Here is a 20569-nt window from a genome sequence, read left to right on the forward strand (position 1 = left end):
CTCTGCTCTCAGTCCTAGTGCAATGGTGCTGCTTTATTTGAATGTGACCATAGACGTGAACTTAAACTTAAAAAGGTAATACATTTAGAAGGTAATTTGGAAAAACAATATCTTCCATTTCCAGTGAAATTGAAACCACTTTGGGAATGTTTGTGAAATATCCTATTTCAGTGTTTATTCTTAACATCAACTTTCCAACTCTTCTGTTAGTTGCCATTGATATTGATAAAGTTATTGATATTTGTGCTATTTCATTTATAGTTGGGCACTTCAGGCTTTGCATACAGATTTTTTAGGGTAATATTGCTTTAAGAAAAAATACTTTCCCTAACAGTGGCTTCCTTTCAACAGCATAATCTCTTAAGCAGAGAGACAGACCCCTCTCAAATTAGAGTGTCTGATTTGCAGAGTGAAGTTCCTGCTGTCTGTAGAAGATATGGCAAGTAATCAGTACTTCTGTAGCTGGCCTGGAGATACAGCTAATACAATCATTTACCTTTCTTTGGGCTTTTAAATGATACCTTAATGCTAACACAGGCACCACAAACACAACCTCTGGGCTTGAGAATATTAGCAGAGTTTTAAAAACCAGATATTTTTTCCTTCTGAAGAGCTATCAAAGTCTGTTAGCCCAGCTGAAGATTTGGCTTCTTTTATCAGAAGGATAAATCTTGTGTCAGTGAAATGGACTGTGTCAAATTTGGTCTGGCACACACTAAGTAAGGAATAATACTCCCCAGGGTTTGCCTCCAGCACCTGAGAAATAGGATATATTGTAGGAAGCATACCCTGAAGTATAGGATTTTAATCACAGACAAAAAATAAATTTTCTGAAAGAAAATAAAGGTGAATGAAATGGTTCAGTGTTTTTAAAATCCTACTTTGGGATAAATGATAACATCTTTCATCCTTTTCATGACAGAGGTGTATTTGGTTAAGACTCAGCTTAACTTCACTTAAATCAGTAAGATTACTGGTTTTCATCAATGAAAACCTTGGTTGTCTTTTTCTTTGATTGAATTTGGTTTCACACTGGAAAGGAACCAAACTGTTTAGAGAAACTGTGTTAAGAGGCTCATGAGAGATTGGAGCAGGCTGTCCAGGGAAGGAGCTGTGAATAATGCAAGCCTGGAAGTCTTCAAGATCAGTTTGGACAGGGCTTTGGGCAACCTGGTCTAGTGGAAGTTGTCCCTGCCCACAGCATGGGGATTGGAACTAGATTATCTTTAAGGTCTCTTCCAAGCCAAAAAATTCTAGCATTCTATGAAAAGCGTATTTATCAACAGAACTACTCACTTAGCATTTTTCATTTCTGTGTTGTTTACCATTTTAAATCAAAACAAAAGGTCCAATCCAACAGTTAGGGGCTGAGAATATATATTTAAGATATAAAGCTTTACCTGTACTTTAAGACTTAGATGGGCATCGAAGGCTTGTGAGATTTGGCCACTTACTCATTCAGGCTTAACTACGAATCTTTGCTGCAGAAAAATGTGTTAAATAATTTTATGCTTAATTAGGAAACTGCAAGCTGGTTGAAATCACAACTCATCTCACCTGCAGAATACAGATGAAGGAATACCAGTTTAAAGTTTCAATACCACATGTTGCTAAAGAACCTTTTCTCCGGTACCTTCAGGTATTAATTTTGATTGTAACCTTCCTCATAAAATATAAATATCCTTTATTTCCTATTGTGCCTGGAAAATAAAAAAAAAACCTTTTCTTGTATAAATTCCTATTTCATAGCTTGTAGCCATTTAAATAAAATCAGCCAATAAGTATTATTTTTTGATTGGTGTTAATTTACGTAGGGGGTGTAGCTGGTTACAGCTATTAGTACAAATGAGCATCATGCTGCATGTGCTTTCCTTGGAGATGCCCTTGATGAACCTGGGAACTGCAGGTTTGAGCATGAAGCAGGATTTTTCTCTCAGAGATATTGATTTATTTACTCTAAAACCTTTTAAACTGCTAAATGCTAAGTACCCGTAGCCGCTGAGCCACAAGTAACCCTAATTTTCTACCTGTTGATATGGTCATACCTGCTCCCATGAAGTTCTCCACAGTTGGTGGTCACTGCTCTCATTGAGAAATGCAGGTATGGTGTCCACTTGAAAAAAAGTTGCTTCCTCTGTGTGCAGGAGAAAGATGTGGCCGCCCTAAGGGAGCACCACAAAAGCATTCAGGATTCCAGCTCTCAGGCTGCAGGGCCTGGTGCTGCTCCCAGATGGCATCAGGGAGAGCATCTCTGAGCGTGTGATCAGGGCAGTGATCTGCTCAGCTCCTGCTGGAGCTGGGAGGTGAAGGAGAAGGCCTGGGACATGTTAGGGGCACAGCAGCAGGCAGAAAAAGTGGGACCTTAGAAACGGAGGGGAGTGGAAAGGGATTCTGTTTGGGGTGGCAGGAGAGTCCTATCCCAACCTACCCCACCTGCCCAGGTGTCCTTACACAAAAGGCATGAGGCCTTGGAATCCAAGGACATGAGGATAAAGGAAAAGAGAACGTGAATGGAGGTTTTTTTGGGATGGAGGTGTTGCCCAGTCCAGGGCAGCCTGTTCACTGCATCATGACTTCCTCAGCTCAATAAAACATCCATATTAGGTGCATAGCCAGCACAGGAAGAGCCATTTTTGGAGATAATGAGGCCCTTTCCATCTAAGTTTTTCCTTGGATGGTGTTATAGACTTTCCACACCAATTCAATAAACATGCTCCCCAAATGACATTATAAAGAATTCAAAATGAGCTCCACGTATCATTTGCATTCAGGAAAATCTTTAGTGAAAATTGCCTACAGCTTTCTCTCTCTCTCTTCGAGCAGCACACTGACATGATCCAAAAGGAGTGTCTTAATTATGGTAATTATAGGATTTAAAATTCATTAAATAAAATATTGAGGCTATTCAAACTCAGATTTTTGAAGGATTATAGTGTTTGACAACACTATGAAAGGTTTAAGTGCGTAGTTTAACTGCCAGAATTGGTTTGTGTTTAGCCCTTATTACTCAGCACGAAAAACATGTTTTAAGTGGAATCTGCAGCCCACTTTCAACTGTCAGTCTAAATATGTCTATTCACAAGCTGAGAAATTAGCACAGTGCATGATGCTCTGGTGACACCCATCAAGAAAGAACAACTCATCGTTTCACTCCATCTCACATCCAAGTCATGAATTACTATGCTTTGTTAAAAAAAAAAAAAAAAAAAACCGTCAACCCAGTTCTAAAAGGTTGACAGGGGCTTAAAATGGCTAAAGTAAATCTCAAGTAAAAGGTAACTCCTGGCTTTCAGAGGCTGCCTTTGTGGACATTGATTGTGTTACAGTGGAGTAGGGCTGGTAGGAGGAGGTATGACTTATCCTCCCCTATACCCTCATAGCCTCTAGACAGTATAATGGTATTGTATTTGCACAGTTCCTGGTGTTAGACAAAACTGGGGGAAAGGCAGAAAAGCAAAAATCCCTCTGTTTTGAAGTAATTTCTCAGAACTGTCTCTTGTTTAGGCAGGAAAAATCCCTCAGAGACGGGTCATATGCTCCCCAAGTGTCAGCCCAGCACTGAGGGTTGGTTTATCCTTAATGCCACAGGTGTCCATGTCAGTGCTCTGCTCCCCTGACTCTCCTGTACAGCAAAGCAGCTCTGTTCATGCCTTGAACTGACTTCATGCTTCTGCCTTTAATGTTTCCAGCATCTTCCCTCCACTCAGTGCTGCTTTTCTAGCCTTGGCTCTGATTTTCTGTAAGATAGCCATGGTCACCCTGCAAAGGGAAAGTGTGACTGTTGGAACTGGTATTCAATGCCTAAGGAATTTTTCAATTATTCCTGCTACTCTGTGCCATGTTCCAATGAAGTGCGCCCAGGTACATCCAAATACCAGTGACTAAGTCCATTGATGTAAATGAAACCACAATGATATAAAACCAGTGCACATAAGACCAGAATCAGGATCCTGACTGCCAAAACCAGAATATTAGAATTACATTTATAGTAGATATCTTTATGGTGTAAGAGGTTCTATTTGTATGCAGTACTCATTTGTTACAATAGCCACATAAAGAGTGAAGCTAGATCCGATTTATGATCACATTTTAGATCAGATCAGATAATTTCAGATCCCAAACAGAGCTCGCGAAGAAAATTTTTAGTAACTACCTTCAGGTTACTTTGCAACAGAGCTAAGACAGCTCAGATTCAGAAGAGTGTCCTAAAATATCTTGTGTCCGCCCATCAAAATGTCTTCATTTAAGGCTTGAGTCTTACAGCCTTGGTCCTGGCCCTCCAGGAGCCCCAGCCCTGAGCTCAGGACTGGAGGGAAAATATCAGGTTTGAAATCTGCAGCTAAACCTCTGCTGATGGTTGCATGGCTATAAAAATATTGGGTTTGAAATCTGCAGCAAAATCTCTGCTGATGACAGTGTGCCCATGAAAGCCACTCCTGGGAACCAAACATTTGTAAACAGTGCATGGCACCATTGCGTGGGTGTGGCACAACTGTGTCCATACAAACTGAGCATGCACGGAAAATGCAAGTTCTCACAAGAACAGTGGCACGTTGACAGAGTCAAGGCGGGGCATTGGATAGAAAATAAGGAAGAGAAGGCATTCTTGAATGTGTTCACAGATTTTTAACTAAGTATACTATCAAACTCATTGAACAATAAATGATTTCTTGTAGAAAAATCCAAGAGAATGATGAATTTCAATAGGTATATGCAGAAACAGTTCTTCAAAGTGAAAGTTGAATTACCATTTTTGTAGGTTGATGAGCTTTCCTTAAATCATCTGTCAGGAATACAGTGCTGTGCTTGTTCCTGTGGAAAGAAGTTGCTCACTGGGCTATTATCTCAGCAATTTTCCAAAGGCAAGTCCACATGGGAAAGAGCACAGAGGTTCTGTCTCTCATGGGAGGTTCTGTCTCTCATGGTCTCTGCCTGTAGTGCTCCCACAGGTGACATGACAGCACAAGTTCCCATTTGGAGCACTGTGTGCCTTGGTCCATAGGTGTCCATCCACTCTGTTGGAGGCATTTGGGCTCCCCTCCCTACTCCTGAGTGTTGTTGTGTAGCAGATTTACTCCCACCCTAATTCAGGGGCCAGCCAGCAGGAAGGTGATGCGAGGGATCGTGGAGTGTGACAGTGCTGCGAGTTCAGCCTTGGAGGTGCCACAAGAACCAGGAGGCATGGAAGAACTGGGAAATATTTTTCTCCAACCAGGAGAGGGCAGAAACTTCATTGTGCAGTAGTATGAAACCATACATGCACTTCCACAGGCAAAAGTCATCCCTGATTTCCTGAAACTGTTAATATTTACTGCATGTTTAAGAAATGGAGGACCCTTTTTCTGGTAATCCTCATGGTCAATGGAACACTTTCCTGAAAGACTGCAACCAGAGATTCATTCTCTGCTCTTCATTTTCACATCTATTCCGTGCCAGGTACCTTTTATAATCCATCTGCTTCTCACCAGATCAGTAATTTTGTTTTCTTTTCTGGCAGACAGGTCCTCAGAAGCCTTGCCAAAAGTATCCTAAGTCCAAAGTTATTTTTAAAAGGTGCGAAAGTCAAGAAAAATCCAAGTGAATCCAAGGTAAGTAGTTTGTATTCCTTTCTACTTTCAAATTCTGTGAGAGCTAATAGTAGAGTAAAAATATTGAAAGCTAATGAGATTTCAAAGCAGACATTTTCCATTTGAAAAGAAACAGAGGAAAGAAACTTTGAAATTGCCTAATTTCAGGAAAGATCTGAAGACCAAGCTTCGTTCCAAAATATCAAGGACAGTCCTTCACTGTAATGGCACCTTAAGGAGAGTAGAGTGTATGTGCTCTTGTGACTGGCTTTGAAACACAAGTTTTGGTTTAAAGTTGCCATGCTGAACTCAAACCCAGCTGAATTGCTGCGAATGGGTGAACTGACAGCCTCTTCAGTTTGCAGTAGACAGATGTCAACACTGCAGCTGGAACTAATCATAAGTTGTCATCATGATTGGAAGTAACTGAAACTTTTCTTGAATGTAGATAGCTAGGACTGAACGGACATGAACACCAATTCATCCTCTCACACTTAATATCTTATTGCTTCAAGCAAAGGACAAAGGGGGCAGAAGTTCCATTTCACAGGACATTGGGCAATTTTGACATTTGCCTTCATGTGGATTACAAACAGGACTTGAAAACGTCAACATTTTTGGTGTAAACAAAATAATTCTTTTACTCTCAATTGAAATGCTTTATTTTGACAAAAACTAAACATTCAGATTATTCACTCCTTCTCAATTATGCAGGAAAGGCATTGGGATGCAGGATCATTCATATGTTTCATCCCTACGATGAAAGCCGGAACAGTTTCCTGCTAAGGATACTGAAAAATGAGATTTCTTCCTCTTGCTGCCTTTGAATAAACCTCTGCTGAGGTTAATGCAACTTCAGGGGCTGTTTTGACTTCACCAAGTAGAATTCTCTTGTTACAGAGAATGCCTCTCTCAATATCTTCCAGACTGGGAATCACCTTTGAGGGACTTCAGCAGTGCCCCATGGGCAGGTATGTAAGGATGTAACTTATGGGAACATTTAGGTTGCTTTGAGACATGTGGGTAGGTCACCCCTTTGGTTCTCAGGACTCATCAGTGAGGGGGCATCTCAAACACATTAAAGAAACCTTCTGAAAAGTCACAGTTTTGAAGCCAACCAAAAAACTAATATGGTGATCTATTTTGAATTTTGTTTACCTTTAATATGCTTGGAGTACTTTGGGTAGATAGTGCACCCTTCATGCTCTACCTGCCTTATAAAGGCATGGACTATGGTCCTGCCTTTCAGGTTTTTTCACTTTTAATGATTCCTCCTTGGAAAAAATGAGAGGTTTAGAAAACAATTAAATTTTTTTGCTCACACTGGAAAAGAAAGTCAATTTTATGAGTATTGAAAACATTGGACATGCAAATAACAAAGACTCTAAATCAAATTACAGTGAGAAGAAATTTCAAATTCATTCAAACTATCTTTAAGACCTGGTTAAGCAGCATCAAGTAGGCAGAGTTGTCCAAGAATCTATTTAGTGGTCACAAAATCAAATATGATCACATGATTTTGGTGGTGTATTTATTAAGATTCATACAGTGATGACATATTTTAGCCATGGTGATCTAAAGATATAAATAAGGAAATTTACTTAAGGAAAAATCACATTTTCATTAGTCTATTTGCTATTGCTGAGGAAAGAGGATTTATTGGGACTGAAGGAGGAAGTAGCTACTCAGGTGAAAGTGAGACCCCATTTTGATTTAAGGAATAATTTGTGGTGGTGATCATTATGAATGTTATATCACCCTTGGCACCAACAAATATGACCTCCTTGTTTGAAAGTATGCCTCACAATAAAAAGTTCATTAAATTTGTTTTCTTTGTCTACTGTATGTCTCTTGTTCTGTGCTGTAGCTTGAGGAGTTCTGCAGAAAAATCACAAATGAAAGTTTGATTTGATCAGAGGAGTGGGAGATTTGTGACATACCTCCCTGAGGATAAAATTCCATCCTATTCAAAAATAATTTTTTTTCAGTGAAATTAATATTTTTTTTTCCTGGGGCTTTAAAAAACTACTATTTCCTCTCCAAGTTTCCATTCAGTCAGCTTTAATAGAAGTCTAAATATTGTCTAGTGTCTTCAAATTTACATTCTCCAATGTCTCTTCTCTCAATGAAATGCCTTTCAGTCTGCGGCATTTCTACCCCTTTGACAAGCTGACCAATGTGGAGAGGGTCTACAGACACACACAAATATTCTGGACTTGCCAGGTAGCTTGATTTTGTTACTCTTAGGGACATAGTACATCCCTATTTAAATTTCTGGGAGTAGCTGGGGTGGAAAAATACAATTTATTTTGGTAATGATGTCAGGATTTGGCCTGGAATCTGCTCAGGGACTACACGTACAGTGCTTTCACAAGTCTGGGCTTTTTCTTTCAGTCTCACACCAATTCCTTGTATCTCTTTCAATGACAAGGGAAAAGTCAGAATGTCAAAGAGCTCTCCATGAGTGGTTTTCTGTGAATTCCACAGCCTCTGTCTCTTCTCCCTCTGTATGAAGCAAGTTAAATATGAAATTTAAAAGCAAAAGGAAAAAGGAGCACTTACAAATGCCCTGTCAAGGCTTAGTCTAGTTTTGCTCCTTTCTCTCATCTGCCTTTCCCAGAATGATTCCTGAGGGGGAAAAAACACTTAAAATACACTCTTGATCCTGACTCAAGTCCCACTGCTTCGTTATTCCTCTGATGATAAGGCAAAACCCACTTAAATGGGCTCTTTGGGACATTCACACATCTCCTTTCTCTCGTCTACCTCTATGTTCCGGCAGGTAAAGGTGCTTGCAAAGAAAGGTTTTGTTGATATTCAGCTCAGTTTCCCTCTTTCTGCCCTGCTTGTGTTTTCAGCTCATTGGGTTTCTCAAGTCTCCTCCTCCCTGACAAAGTGAATCTCACAGCACATGATATCATGCTAGAGATCTTGAACTGAATGTTACTGTATGGCTCCATTGTGTTAACGATTGCTGCACGGGGAGATATGGATTTTGCAATGACCCACTAAAATAGCTGGCATGTCGTTTTCTGTTTCCTCTTTACAGCAAAGATATATCAAGATATTAAAAATATTTACATTTGCTCTTTGCTGTGTGCTGAACCATTGGCCAGGAGCAAATTCAGGTTTTCTGGAGCTATATTAAAGCCAAGATTTTATAAGCTCAGCTGTAGTGATGGTGAAAGGTGAGGCAAACAGCACAATGCAGAGGCTGATCACAGAGCTCTGGGGTTTCCTTCAGTTGCTGAAGCAAAGGCATCTGCTACTGATGAAGTGCCTTCAGGTATTTTTCATCCCCTCCAGCTGCCAGTCCAACAGAGTCCAGGGCCCTGCAGGTCTGCATCCCATCTGCTGGCACATTGCGTGTCCCAGATACTCCTGGGGCATTTAGGGGCGCAGGATGTTTGGGCAGCCTCACTGAGCTCCCCTGCTTCCATCTCTCTGTGGAGCATCTAACTCTTTTTTTGCAGAAGAGAGCTCAGATAAGTATGGCTAAGAAGGAAGAAGAAATCTCCCTTTCTCCACTTACTATTACATAAGACAAAGAGGGAAAGAAATTAGGGAATATCACTATAATGAAATATTTTCTGTATAATTGAATTGTCAGCCATTGAGGGCAGAATGAGGAAGAAATGAAAATATATTACATCAGTTTTGTTCTTTTCATCACATTTTTAAAGCAAAACTCTTTTTATTCTTGAAAATCAGTTGCAGATTATTTCCAATCTTATAAAGATTAGAATCGATCTAATAAAATCTAATCAATAAATAGAGATGCTCCAATCACATTCGGGTGTGAAAATTCCTATTTTATTAGAGTTTTCACTGGAAAAAATGCTGCAGAACCAGTGGAACCAAAGACAGCATGTTCATGACAGCAACCATGCCTCACTGGAAGGAGACAGATCTGAAGGAAACTGAGGCAAACATCTCCATGGAAGGGAGAGAGTAAGCAGCACAGAACAATGCTTTGGAGTGAGACTTCAGCAGTTTGAGCCCTTTCTTGGATATGTGCAGTGTGCCACTATCATCAGAACAGGGCCAGGGTGGCTCCAGATCTCCCTGTCCTCCCTTATGGCTCCAGTTAAGGCACAAACACTGTTTGCTGGGTGAGGGGTAGGTATTTATTCTCAGTGTAGAAGAACACAGGACAGCTTGCTAGAGCCCCACAGTCATGTACTCTTGTTTTGCATTGGTCCCCAGAGCAGCCTTTGGGACATATGTCCTGATAAAAGCATGTTCAGTGCACAGCACAGCCACTGCATCCCAGCTTTCTGTTGCTACAACAGGCAGAACAAAACAGCTCCCACTGGTTTTACCAGAGCCATTTGGGATCTTAATGAGTACATCTAACACAGCAGCTCTGGCTCTGTACCAGCAACGTGAATGTTAAAAATTATGCATATGTGAAGGAGGATAGTTTGTCATATATTTCTGGAAAGTAGTTTAAAAACTTGGCTTTAATAATGGGCATGTTGACAGCAACTGGGCTTTGATGGCCAAGTCCCTCGGATATCAACTGCTCTAGCATCAGAACTATTTTGACGTCAAAACAAAACAGGCTATTTACTTTTTGAAGTTAAATTAAATCCAGAGAGTTTGATGCTGTTACAGAGCTGGAGTCCTAGGCCATTTCATCCAAATGAGCTGAGCAAGGTATAACTTATGAACAACTCCATAAAACGCAGGGGCCAGGTTTCATTCCAGCAATATCAATTAAAAACCTGTATCAGGCCAGGCTGCAGAAGAGCAGCACTGGTGACTTTACAGTGCACAATCCATCTCAAACTTACTCTCTTTTCACTCCCTCTCATTGCAAATGGGATGGTTGGCAGATAATTGATTATTCTGATATTGATACAACAAGAAGTGATTCATAACTATATGAACTATATGAGTTAAATAATGCTTATCCAAGTTTAGGTGGGGAGACTTTCCTGTCCTATAGTGGGCTCGGAAGTTCCTGTCCTATAGTGGGCCCCTTTCCTTGGGGATCCCAAGTAATACTGTGCAAAGAAAATACTCTGGAGAGGAAGAGCCATGGCTGACGTCTTGCTGCTTCTGTTTCCCTTCCCAGAACCATTTCCTCTCTGTCACCTGATGGAGGTACCCATGGTACCTGTCCCTACACTCTTTGCCTCTTCTCCATGCAGTTTTCTCTCCACGTGTTCTGGGGAAGATTGTTGGTTGTGGCAGAACTTATCCTTAAGTGCTGCCACATTCCCTGGCACATGGACCTCTGCTGGACTGCCAGACAGTCCCTTGGCTTCCCTGAGATCTGTTCTTGCTAGAGAAACACCCATGACCTACACAGGGCCATTGTAGGGCAGGCTGATCCTCATCCTAATCCTGGCATACAGGCAGCTGCTGTGCACAACTGGCCATGTCTGTTTCAGGACTGTTGGGAAGGATGAAAGTCTGACAAGAAAGTCTCACAGATATGTATGCCTAGCAGAAAGATTTTTAAATGTTGAATCTGAAGAAGGAATAGAGATGGAAGCAAGTTTTGATATAGAAGAAAAGAATTGCTGAGCCAGTCTTACTGGCTAACCAAGGAGGCAAAGGGTGTGTTAGTTAGAAGGGGTTTTTATGACTTAGAGCAAAGGATAAACCCACCCCAAACAAGAAGATGTTTTTACGAAGCAGAAAGATAGCACAGGCAAACAAGTCAGCAAAGTTGCAAGCAGAAAAAAGGTCTCAGAATTTTCCACTGCAAGAAAACTGAAAAACAACTTCTAGCTTAAAGTGTAATGCACTAACTATTAGTGATTGGAGAATAGTATCATGAATATGGTAATTATAGTAGTTATGATAGGCTACAGGTAATAGTTAAGGTATAGATTGGTTCTACTGTATTAAGATGCTCAGCAAAGAAAAGTCTATCATGCATTGTAACCAAAACCAAAGGGTCTCCAGGCCTGCCTGCAGCTGGAGCTGACAGCTGTAGGCACAGCTCTGTCACCCACAACCCTGGACTGCTGTAACCTCTTGGATGGAATAAACTGCATTTAGAGAGCCGCCTGGAGTCCACATCGCTCATTCTGGCTCTTACACAGGACCCCATGTGGCTGGAGCCAGAGGGGTTCTGGACCCCAGCTGGCTCCAGGAATGTGTCTTTTCTTCCACTGCTAGTCCACTTAGACAGATAGAATCCCCTCAAACAGCTCCTGGGATCAACTTCTCATCCTTCCTATGGGCACAAATTTCTCAGCTGAACCTGCTTTCTCTTGAGATAGGAAAAGGTTCCTCAGAGGGCTCTGAGGCCCCATCTTGTATCAGCTCCCCTGGGAAAAAGAGCTCTTTGTCCTTGGTGAAGATGGAGGAAGAGCATCTCCCTACCAGTGAGGAAGGAGTGACCTGGTGTCCCCACAACAGGCAGACACAGTCAGTGGGGGTTTATTACCCTGGATTTTACTACCCAGAATGTGTCTGCAAAGCTGTTTCTAATAGAGATCATTTGGGAATTAGTATAGGCTAAATACCTATCCACTTAGACAATAGAAGAGGCTGGTTTTGGCCTCAAAGAACTGAATATAGGAGAAATTATGATCTTTATGTCCTTCAGAAAGATGAAATAAGCAATTCTGCAATTGCTATAAATGAATCTTTGTGTCTTTTCTTTTAGCTCTACAGTACAATTCCCCCATGTTAGGTTCCTTTACATAGAGCATGCTTGTGTCAGCTGATAACAAAAAGTACAGGGGGAAAGTAATTAAATTAACAGGCAGAACAAACCCAGCCAGCATGACCTGTGCCTCCAAAGATTCACATTGCAACAGCTTCTGGAGAAGAAGCTTCTTCCATCTCGGATTTCATGGAGCCCTTGTGGTTCTTTCAGCAAGGTGCAGACCTGAACACAGTAATTTTTGCATTTTTGATCTCAAGTTTGGTTACTGTAGAACAAGCAAGATCTTTGGGAGAAGCACCAAAGAAACACAATTTCTCAGAAATTGTCATGTGAAGTTGTCCTGACTCATGACTTCAAGACTCCATCCAGACCAAAAAATTGTCTCCATAGTAGTATGCATGGGCAGTTTGGGACATTTTTACTTATAGAACTGTTTCTTTCTTTTCTGCTAAAGTTAATGAAATTCAGTCAGCCTAGAAACCAAAAAATAATGTATATTCAGCCAAAGGTACTTTAGGGGAGTCTCCTCAGAATTAAAAACACTAGAATAAATCTTTCTATATAGGTGCATTTGGAAGGAGACAAAAAGAACATGTAAGGGAAAATAAAAAAAAACATAAATAATAAAAACAAAATTAATAAAAACAGGTAAGGGAAAATAAAGAAACTGCCCTGATTTCACAGAAGTGCTTATGCACCATCCAGCAGCAAGCAATGTGAGTGCTGGATTTATTCACTTCATACAGTGTCTGCATCACTGTGGCGGCCACAGTGGAGTCACTGCATAAGGACAGGTGAATGACACATTGTATGTTTGGAATTTGTGACAAATTTGGAATTTGTCACCGGGTTGAGGGTGCAGAACAGATCTCCAGTGTCTCCAATTTGGTGTGGCTACCAAGGGCCTCTTGCAGGGCTACTGCTGCTCTCTGCAGAATGGGGATTCTCAGAATTCCTCCATGTTTCTGCCATGAAATTGCCAATCTCACCTGGGATTGCTGAATACTAATAATACATGGAAACTTACAGCTGAGTAATAGATTTCCTGATTTCTTTAAGACATGGACTTGACTGCCTGCAAGCGCAGGAGATCTGGTGGAACCAGTTGTGGATATAAAAGCTCTTGGCTGGTAACTGAAGCAAGAATAGGTCCTGTGGCTTTTTCATTAGTCCTCTCATCTACTCTGTAAAGGTTCCAGCAACCTTTATGTGTTGTATTTTTTAAACTTTTACAGGGTTTCCACTTAAGGAAGCCCAGACTCCTGTTCTTGTGATAAATAAATGCTTGTTCTCTCTGTAAACACAAGAGAAAACTGCACATGCCAGTATTTTATAAACATGCCATGAAAAGCTCTTTTGCAGCTTAGAGTGGAGAAGTTGAATTTCACAATATTCAGTTCCAATTGCAGAATAACAAAAGATGGTAGTTGAACAAAAATGCTATTGTTTCACTGGGAAGCAATTAGGCTGGTGATGGCAGGTCTCAAGTGAGAATATAGCTCCTCAGTGAGCTATGAGTACCTGCAGTTTGCCAAAACTGCCATTATAATAAGAACACTGTCATGATTGAAAACCCTAATTACCTAGGATTTGGAGGTTTGTGGAAACTGTTGTGATTTTAAAGAGCTAACTACACTATTAATACAGGTTTTAAATTGGGACTGGACTGAAACATCCCACAAGTTTTATATGATGTTGTATTACCATTGCTTAAGATGTGAACTGTTGGGTTTTTTTACCAAGCCTTGATCATAATGGAATAATTTTTCTGTCTGAATTGGATGCACATTGCACTGTTTTCTTTCTCTTCTCTTGCTCTTCCAAGGGCTGTATGCTTTCACACTGAGAACAAATTTCTCTCTTTACATGGGACTGATCATGAATAAAAATGAAGTGTTGGAGAAAGAAAAAGAAATGTGGCTATGATTATACCATGTGTATGTCCACAGTGGACAGATGAAAGCAATAACACAAAGCTGTTATTTTAGTAATTATAACACCAGAATTTATAATGATTTAAAGGCTATCTTAATAAGAAATATAAGGGCAACGTGCTCTGGAAAAGGTTTCAATGAAAGGATTGAAAACTGAGATTGGCATTCAGTTTCTTGGAATTTTTTTGCAAGGAGGCTTTTATTTTGTGACATTCAGAAAGCTAGAACTGTGGTTAATATGAATAGTTGTCACACTCACGGCTCTGGCACTTGAACACTCAGCTTGTGATTTAAATTCAACTCCCTGGGAATCCTTGGGTGAAGGAAATTGTTGTGTTATTTACACACTTAGGGTTGGAGGATGATTCATAGGATTCAAGGGTGCTAAATGGTCCTCAATATAAAATAAATAATATATCCATAATCTGGTATAGTGTAATGTTAAAATAAGCAGTTAAGCAGACACAATCAAGAAAATAGGTCTGAAGAGGTGAATGGTATGCTTCAAAAAGTATCAAAAACTTTTAGCAGCTCTTCACAGGTTTTAGTACAAAGAAAAAAAGTAATCTATATAAGAGAAAAAGTGTCTTATAAAAATACTTTTTTTTCTTTATTTGGGAAGCTCTATGAGGGGTGAAAATGTAGTTTCTTTGAATAAGCTCCTTATTCCTTAACTTACCAATCATTAACAAAAAATTAGCATACAAATCCTGGTTGTGAGACTTGTCCTTGGGATCTCTACAGATTGCTTGAAATTTAAGGATAAGGCTGAGCAGAGAGGAGATACAGAAAGTGGAATGAGTGGGAAATGAGGGGAATGAGAGCAAAGTGCTACAGAAATGATGGCAATGCTGTGGATGGATTTGTGGAGGTTTATGTGGTGAGAAGGAGAGGAGGAGGAGGCTGGTGCCATTTGAATGGATTCAGACTCTTTCTTCTCTCTTGTACTGGGATCTTTATACTCCTGAAATTCAATTGGAAACAAAACTGTGCTTTTTGAAGTGGGGGCTTGATAATCACTGGCACAATTTTATCAGGCTCATAATGAAGTCCTTACTAGCATGAATTTCTTAATCAAAACTGAGCTCCTTTTTTAAAATGAGGCATTGGTTTGTTGAGGAGTTCCTGGGTCCAGGGCATGGTTCAGTAGATGGGATGCCACAGTTTGTGTTATGGAAAAGACTGGGCTGGGTTATCACAGACTTTCCTTCTGGCTTTACATTTCCACTGCTGATTGTGAGTGAGAAAGCTGCCAGCCCCTGTGTCTGAAGTTCTCTATTTGTATATTCACAGAATGAACTAGTAAAAATACTTGCAATAAATAAAAAAATACAAACCAAAGAGCTGAAAAAAGTAAATAATGAGAAGTCAAAATGAAATTATTGTAGGATTTTGACTTTTTCATCCCTTCATAGTTGTACTGAGGGAATAACTTAAGGGCTACTACATATCTTCTGATAAAATTAATTAACAATCATCTCCACCACCAGACAGCACTCTAAAACTGTATAACATTAGCTACCAGAAAGTACATCATCAAAGAGTAACTACAAGAAAGTATATAATCAGTTTTCTCCTGTGGATTTATATCTGTTTAGCTTTGAAAATGCAGTTTGGTCCATATTCTGTTCTAAACCCACTGGACATTATAGGTGGAAAATCAAAACTCTACCTTAATAATTTACACTAAACCACTTCCTCAGCTCATCAGCTTCACCTCATAATTATAGTAATTAATTGTTCATTAATAACACATTATAATCATATTAACTTTTTATTGTGTTGCTTAGTAGTTAAATAATTAAAAATTTATATCCTTATTAAAGATTTTATTTATTAAATTATATATATATATTTAAATATTTTTGAGTGCAGATAGGAATAATGTTTCCTAAGGCTGAAGGCTCTGAAGCAATTGACCTTCTCCTGGGCTCCAGCAACCAAAAGAATCCCCTTTTCTGCCACAGGGAGAAATGTCTTTTCTGTGGCAGTTAGATGAGATTAGACTGGGGATTTTTTTGGGGAAATGACTGGACAAATTGTTAGGTACATATGTGTACAAAATTGTACACATTCTGTGAGTAGCACAGAGGAGAACACAGTGAGTTTTAGATCTGTCAATCGAAACCTTCACAGGCAAAGATTGCAAAAATTGAAATTTGACTATTTTTATGCTGGTCAGCAGAAGGCATGAAGGAAAAACAGAACTACTGAGCAGAAAACTCATATTTCCTTCTTACAATATAAAGTCTTGTTGCATAGGAAGGATCATTAGTAAGTCAAATATTTTTTCAGATGGTGTGGATCTGAAAAGAAGGTAGTGATAGACTAGTGTACAAATGTGTGTGAACATCCATATAGCACAATAGAGGTGTAAGAAAATGATGCCAGGTGAAGAACAGTATAAGAAAACAATTTTAAACATAGAAAAGGTAATATTTTCATATCAGAAAGCAGAATAAAATGGCCAATACTTTGTAAAGCACAGTGGAGTTTTCTCCTGCATGTTCCCTTTTGCTCTTGGCCTGTGTTCTCACTGCCAGCTTCTTCCACCTTGGCACTGTGAATCCACTGAGCTCTGTGGGGAGGATGGGTGACAGAAGCACAGCTCTGAAACATGTTTTATGTGGTAGTATAAAGGACCTCCAGAACACAAGCAAATAGCTCTCCAGGAAATACTTTCTGTGCTGTCTTGAGTGTCACTGGACGCCTTTGCTGCTCGGCCTGCTGTGCTGGTGGTCACTGTTATGACAGAACACCAAAGATGTGTTTCAGTGAGGCTCAGAAGGGTTCAGCAGAGATGTGCCCCACTGCTGCCAAGGTAAAGCAAATTTTTCTTCTTCTCTAGCCATCAGTAAAGCTGATTCCTGACAGAATGCCAAGCAAAATGGTGAAGGAAGTATCAAAATCCCTGCTCAGAACTGGATCGGAGCATAACAGTGTACAGCAGTTCAAACATGGGCTTCAAATGCAGAAAAAATATGTATTGGGAGCACCTGGCACACCTTAGGCATGTCTTTAAAGGGCATTTTCACAGCTGGGAGAGTTGGAGACATTTGCAGTGATAAAAACATGATGATCCAGAGGTCACTGGCCCCAAAATCCCACCCTGCAACCACGAGGTTGGGCCAGTCCCCTTGGCTTCTGCTGAGCTGGGCTGGGGAATTTTTCAGAAAGACACATACTCTGAATTGCAAGGAAGTCATGGAAGAAGCCATGATCAGGAAAAAAAGCTTTAATTTTAGACAATAGTGTTATTTCAATGAGGCCATGTATGTGCTCTAGTTTTTGTAATTTTACTTCTCTGTTAGCTAACAACTTCCATATACCAAATACTGCCTTAGAAATGAAATTAAATGGAGTCATGAAGAAAAAGAATGAGGGATTTCCTGAACAAAGCAGAAACAGGCTAAAATAATGCCAAATGTGTTTTCTTAGGAATTTTTCACTGTGTTGTGCTGAGAACTGTCTACAAGTAATGTCAAGTGAGCTATTTTCCTGGCAAGTAATGTGCTGGACTGGAACCATGGGTTTGATAATTGCTTGTACCTCTTGATGATGAAACATCTTGGCTCTCTTTGAAAATAAATATGTCTTTCTGCTGTGTGGAGAGAAACAGAGGTTCCTGAACTTCAGTGTTTGGGCAGAAACCTTGGAATATTGAGAACTTGCCTCGGCCATTCCTGATTGTCTCCCACTTCTGCTCGGGGGGGAGTGGCAGCTGGGAGAGACCAGGGAACAAACTGCTGGAAAATATCTTACAAGTGCCAGTGATGTAGAAAAGAAAGATGGGGAAATGACTGATCACTCTGGTTGAAAGGAGGCAAATAAGAGTTCCTACAAGCTGGTGTAACTATGGCATTACACAACTGACACTTACTCTGGCAGTCCCAGAAGGACTCCATCTCTCTGGCTTGTGGTTGGCACTTTGTTGTTTGATGTGGTGAAGTATTGGAAGGTGGTTCTTGGGCAATACTAAGAAAAAAAAAAAGATAAATACCCTCCTTAGCTTAAAAAATAAGAGTAAATACGTTCATTTTAGGATAAAGTGGTTGTAAGTAGTCAAATTTGAGCAACATGGTAAAAGTGCTAACAGCATTTTGAGTGTTAACCAGCCTTTGAGAGAACAGGAGAATTTTCACAGCAAGTCTCTGTTCAATGACTGTGTGCAGTACATGTGGCTCAGCAACATGGTGAAGGTCTATTAACCAGTGCTTAACTAATGCTAAATAACAATGACATTCACAGGACTACATCATGAATTTATAATGATATGGGCTATTACAGAGAATACAAAATGAAACAGTAATGAAGGGACATATAACCCTTTATTCTAATTTTTTTACATGCATAAATATTTTTTTCTGGAGATCAGCTTCTGCATGGCAGAACAATGTGTTGGCTGGCTGAATCTCTGTTAAAAGAACCCTTGAAAAACAGATGACAAGCAATTGTCCCCTGAGCAGTGCACACATTTATGTTTGAGTTTCAGAGAAACAAGCTGAGGGATTTTCTTAGTTTCTGCTTATAAATGACAGATGTATGCAGAACAGCACAGGCAGCAAGATGAGTTTGTATAAAGTCCTGGAAATGCAAGGTCTCTGTGATTGCATCATACAGGGAATTTGGTGGTTTCTATTCTAAAAGCTAAAGAAACACCAACTTGATGTTGGGTGCGATCTGCATCTCACAAGAGTGATATGTTCCCTTTCTATCCACACAATGAACTTCAGATTAGGCCAGTTATACAGATGTGAAAAGTGAGATCCAAAGGGGCAGCTTTGGGATTTCAAAGCTTGGAAGCAGGTACTCAGCCCTAGTTAGATTGTTTTGCACATAGGTCCCTCACAGAGCAGAACCTGGGACCTTCTCAGGAGCTCGGCTGACATGGCAGGAGCCAGCTCAGTGTAGGCAGAACAGGAGTGTTTTCTCTTGTGGCTTCCCTGGCATCGCACAGGAGAGTAGCTGTAGATGAGAAGAAGCTTAAATGAAATAATGGGAGATTTCACACCTTTGTTTCATTCAGAACAGAACCCAGTGATCTAGTAGTAAAGATTTAGGGAGAAATTTCAGAATCTGGATGCACTGTGTTCCACTCTATTCTGAGGAAATCCTGAGGTGATGAGACTTCCCAAAATTTCTTCTATATTCAATATTTTTATTAAAGACAAACCAGTCCCTAAGTATGCTCATCTTCTCAGTTGCTGAAAAAAAGCAATGAAATCCCAACACAAAATCCAGACAGCAGAGTCACAGTAAGTAGAGTGAACTGTCTTTTATTCCATTTGTCTTCTCAGCTAATCAGAAAGACAAAAGTAGCAGAAAAAGATAAGCTTAAAGGCATAATAATACTTTGCCCAAATTGCAACTGTATGACAACTGCCAGAAAGAGGTGAAAGTCCCTGAGAGCAGGAGGGGCAAAATGCTCTCTAGGATTGAGTAAATGGGAGATGAGAAAAGTATCAGTGCAACCAATCTTTAGATCTGCTGAAGGTGATACTTAGAAAGACAAAGGGAATCATTAAAATAAGAAACATATTTGATAACTAGAGAACAGATGTGGTCATCATCTTCAAAGACCATAAAATTCTAGAAAAAAAAAAGAAGATAGAAGAATTTGAATTTGGAATTAATGTATAAAAGACGACGGGCATGTTATGTGGGATGGATGAAGGAAGGTTAGCAATGAATGGAGAGATGGAAATAAAAACAATATGAATATCTATAAATATTTCTTTCCCAGTTCATCCATCACGGCTGTCAGTGATCCCCCTGCCTTGACAGGCAACAGATTAGGCTCAGCTACAGGAAGAAGAGAAGAAAATCCTTCAGTTAAATGCTCTTCTTGCTGCTGCTATAGCTACAGACCCATTTTTGCTAACTCAGAAAATGTTATGCCTTCTAGATAAGAATGAAAATATACTCCTGTGATCCAATTACTAGGAACTTTCAGGTGATCAGCCCCCTAAGAATATAAGCTGAAGCAGACCATAAAAATGACAGGTGGTCTTTGAGTTAGGTACTGTGAAACAAATACACAATATGCCTCATTTGCTCTTTGAAGTTTGCTCTCTGAGTACAGTCCTAGGAGGAAAACTCACTGAATGCAGTCTTCAAGCAATAGGGACACACACTCACCAAGCAGATTTCCAGAGTGAACACAGCAACTTTTTGTGTCTAAGTAGCAGGGAAAAAAGGGTTCCTGTAGCCCTTGTTCACTGGACACCAAGTACTACTGCATTTCTACCAAAAGCCTCACACTGGAAACGTGTGCAACAAATGGGAGAGGAACACTGCAATCAAGGGTCAGATGCAGGTGCCTAGAGATTTGCAGGTGCCCAGAACTGCTGAGTTAAGCCTCTGGTACATGTCAGTCATTTATCTGACCAGCACAGGTAGAACAACATCCATTCATACCCTACTTGGTGATGTGTGGA

This window comes from Camarhynchus parvulus, chromosome 4 (genome assembly GCF_901933205.1).
Source record: "Camarhynchus parvulus chromosome 4, STF_HiC, whole genome shotgun sequence".
NCBI classification, from domain to species: domain Eukaryota; kingdom Metazoa; phylum Chordata; class Aves; order Passeriformes; family Thraupidae; genus Camarhynchus; species Camarhynchus parvulus.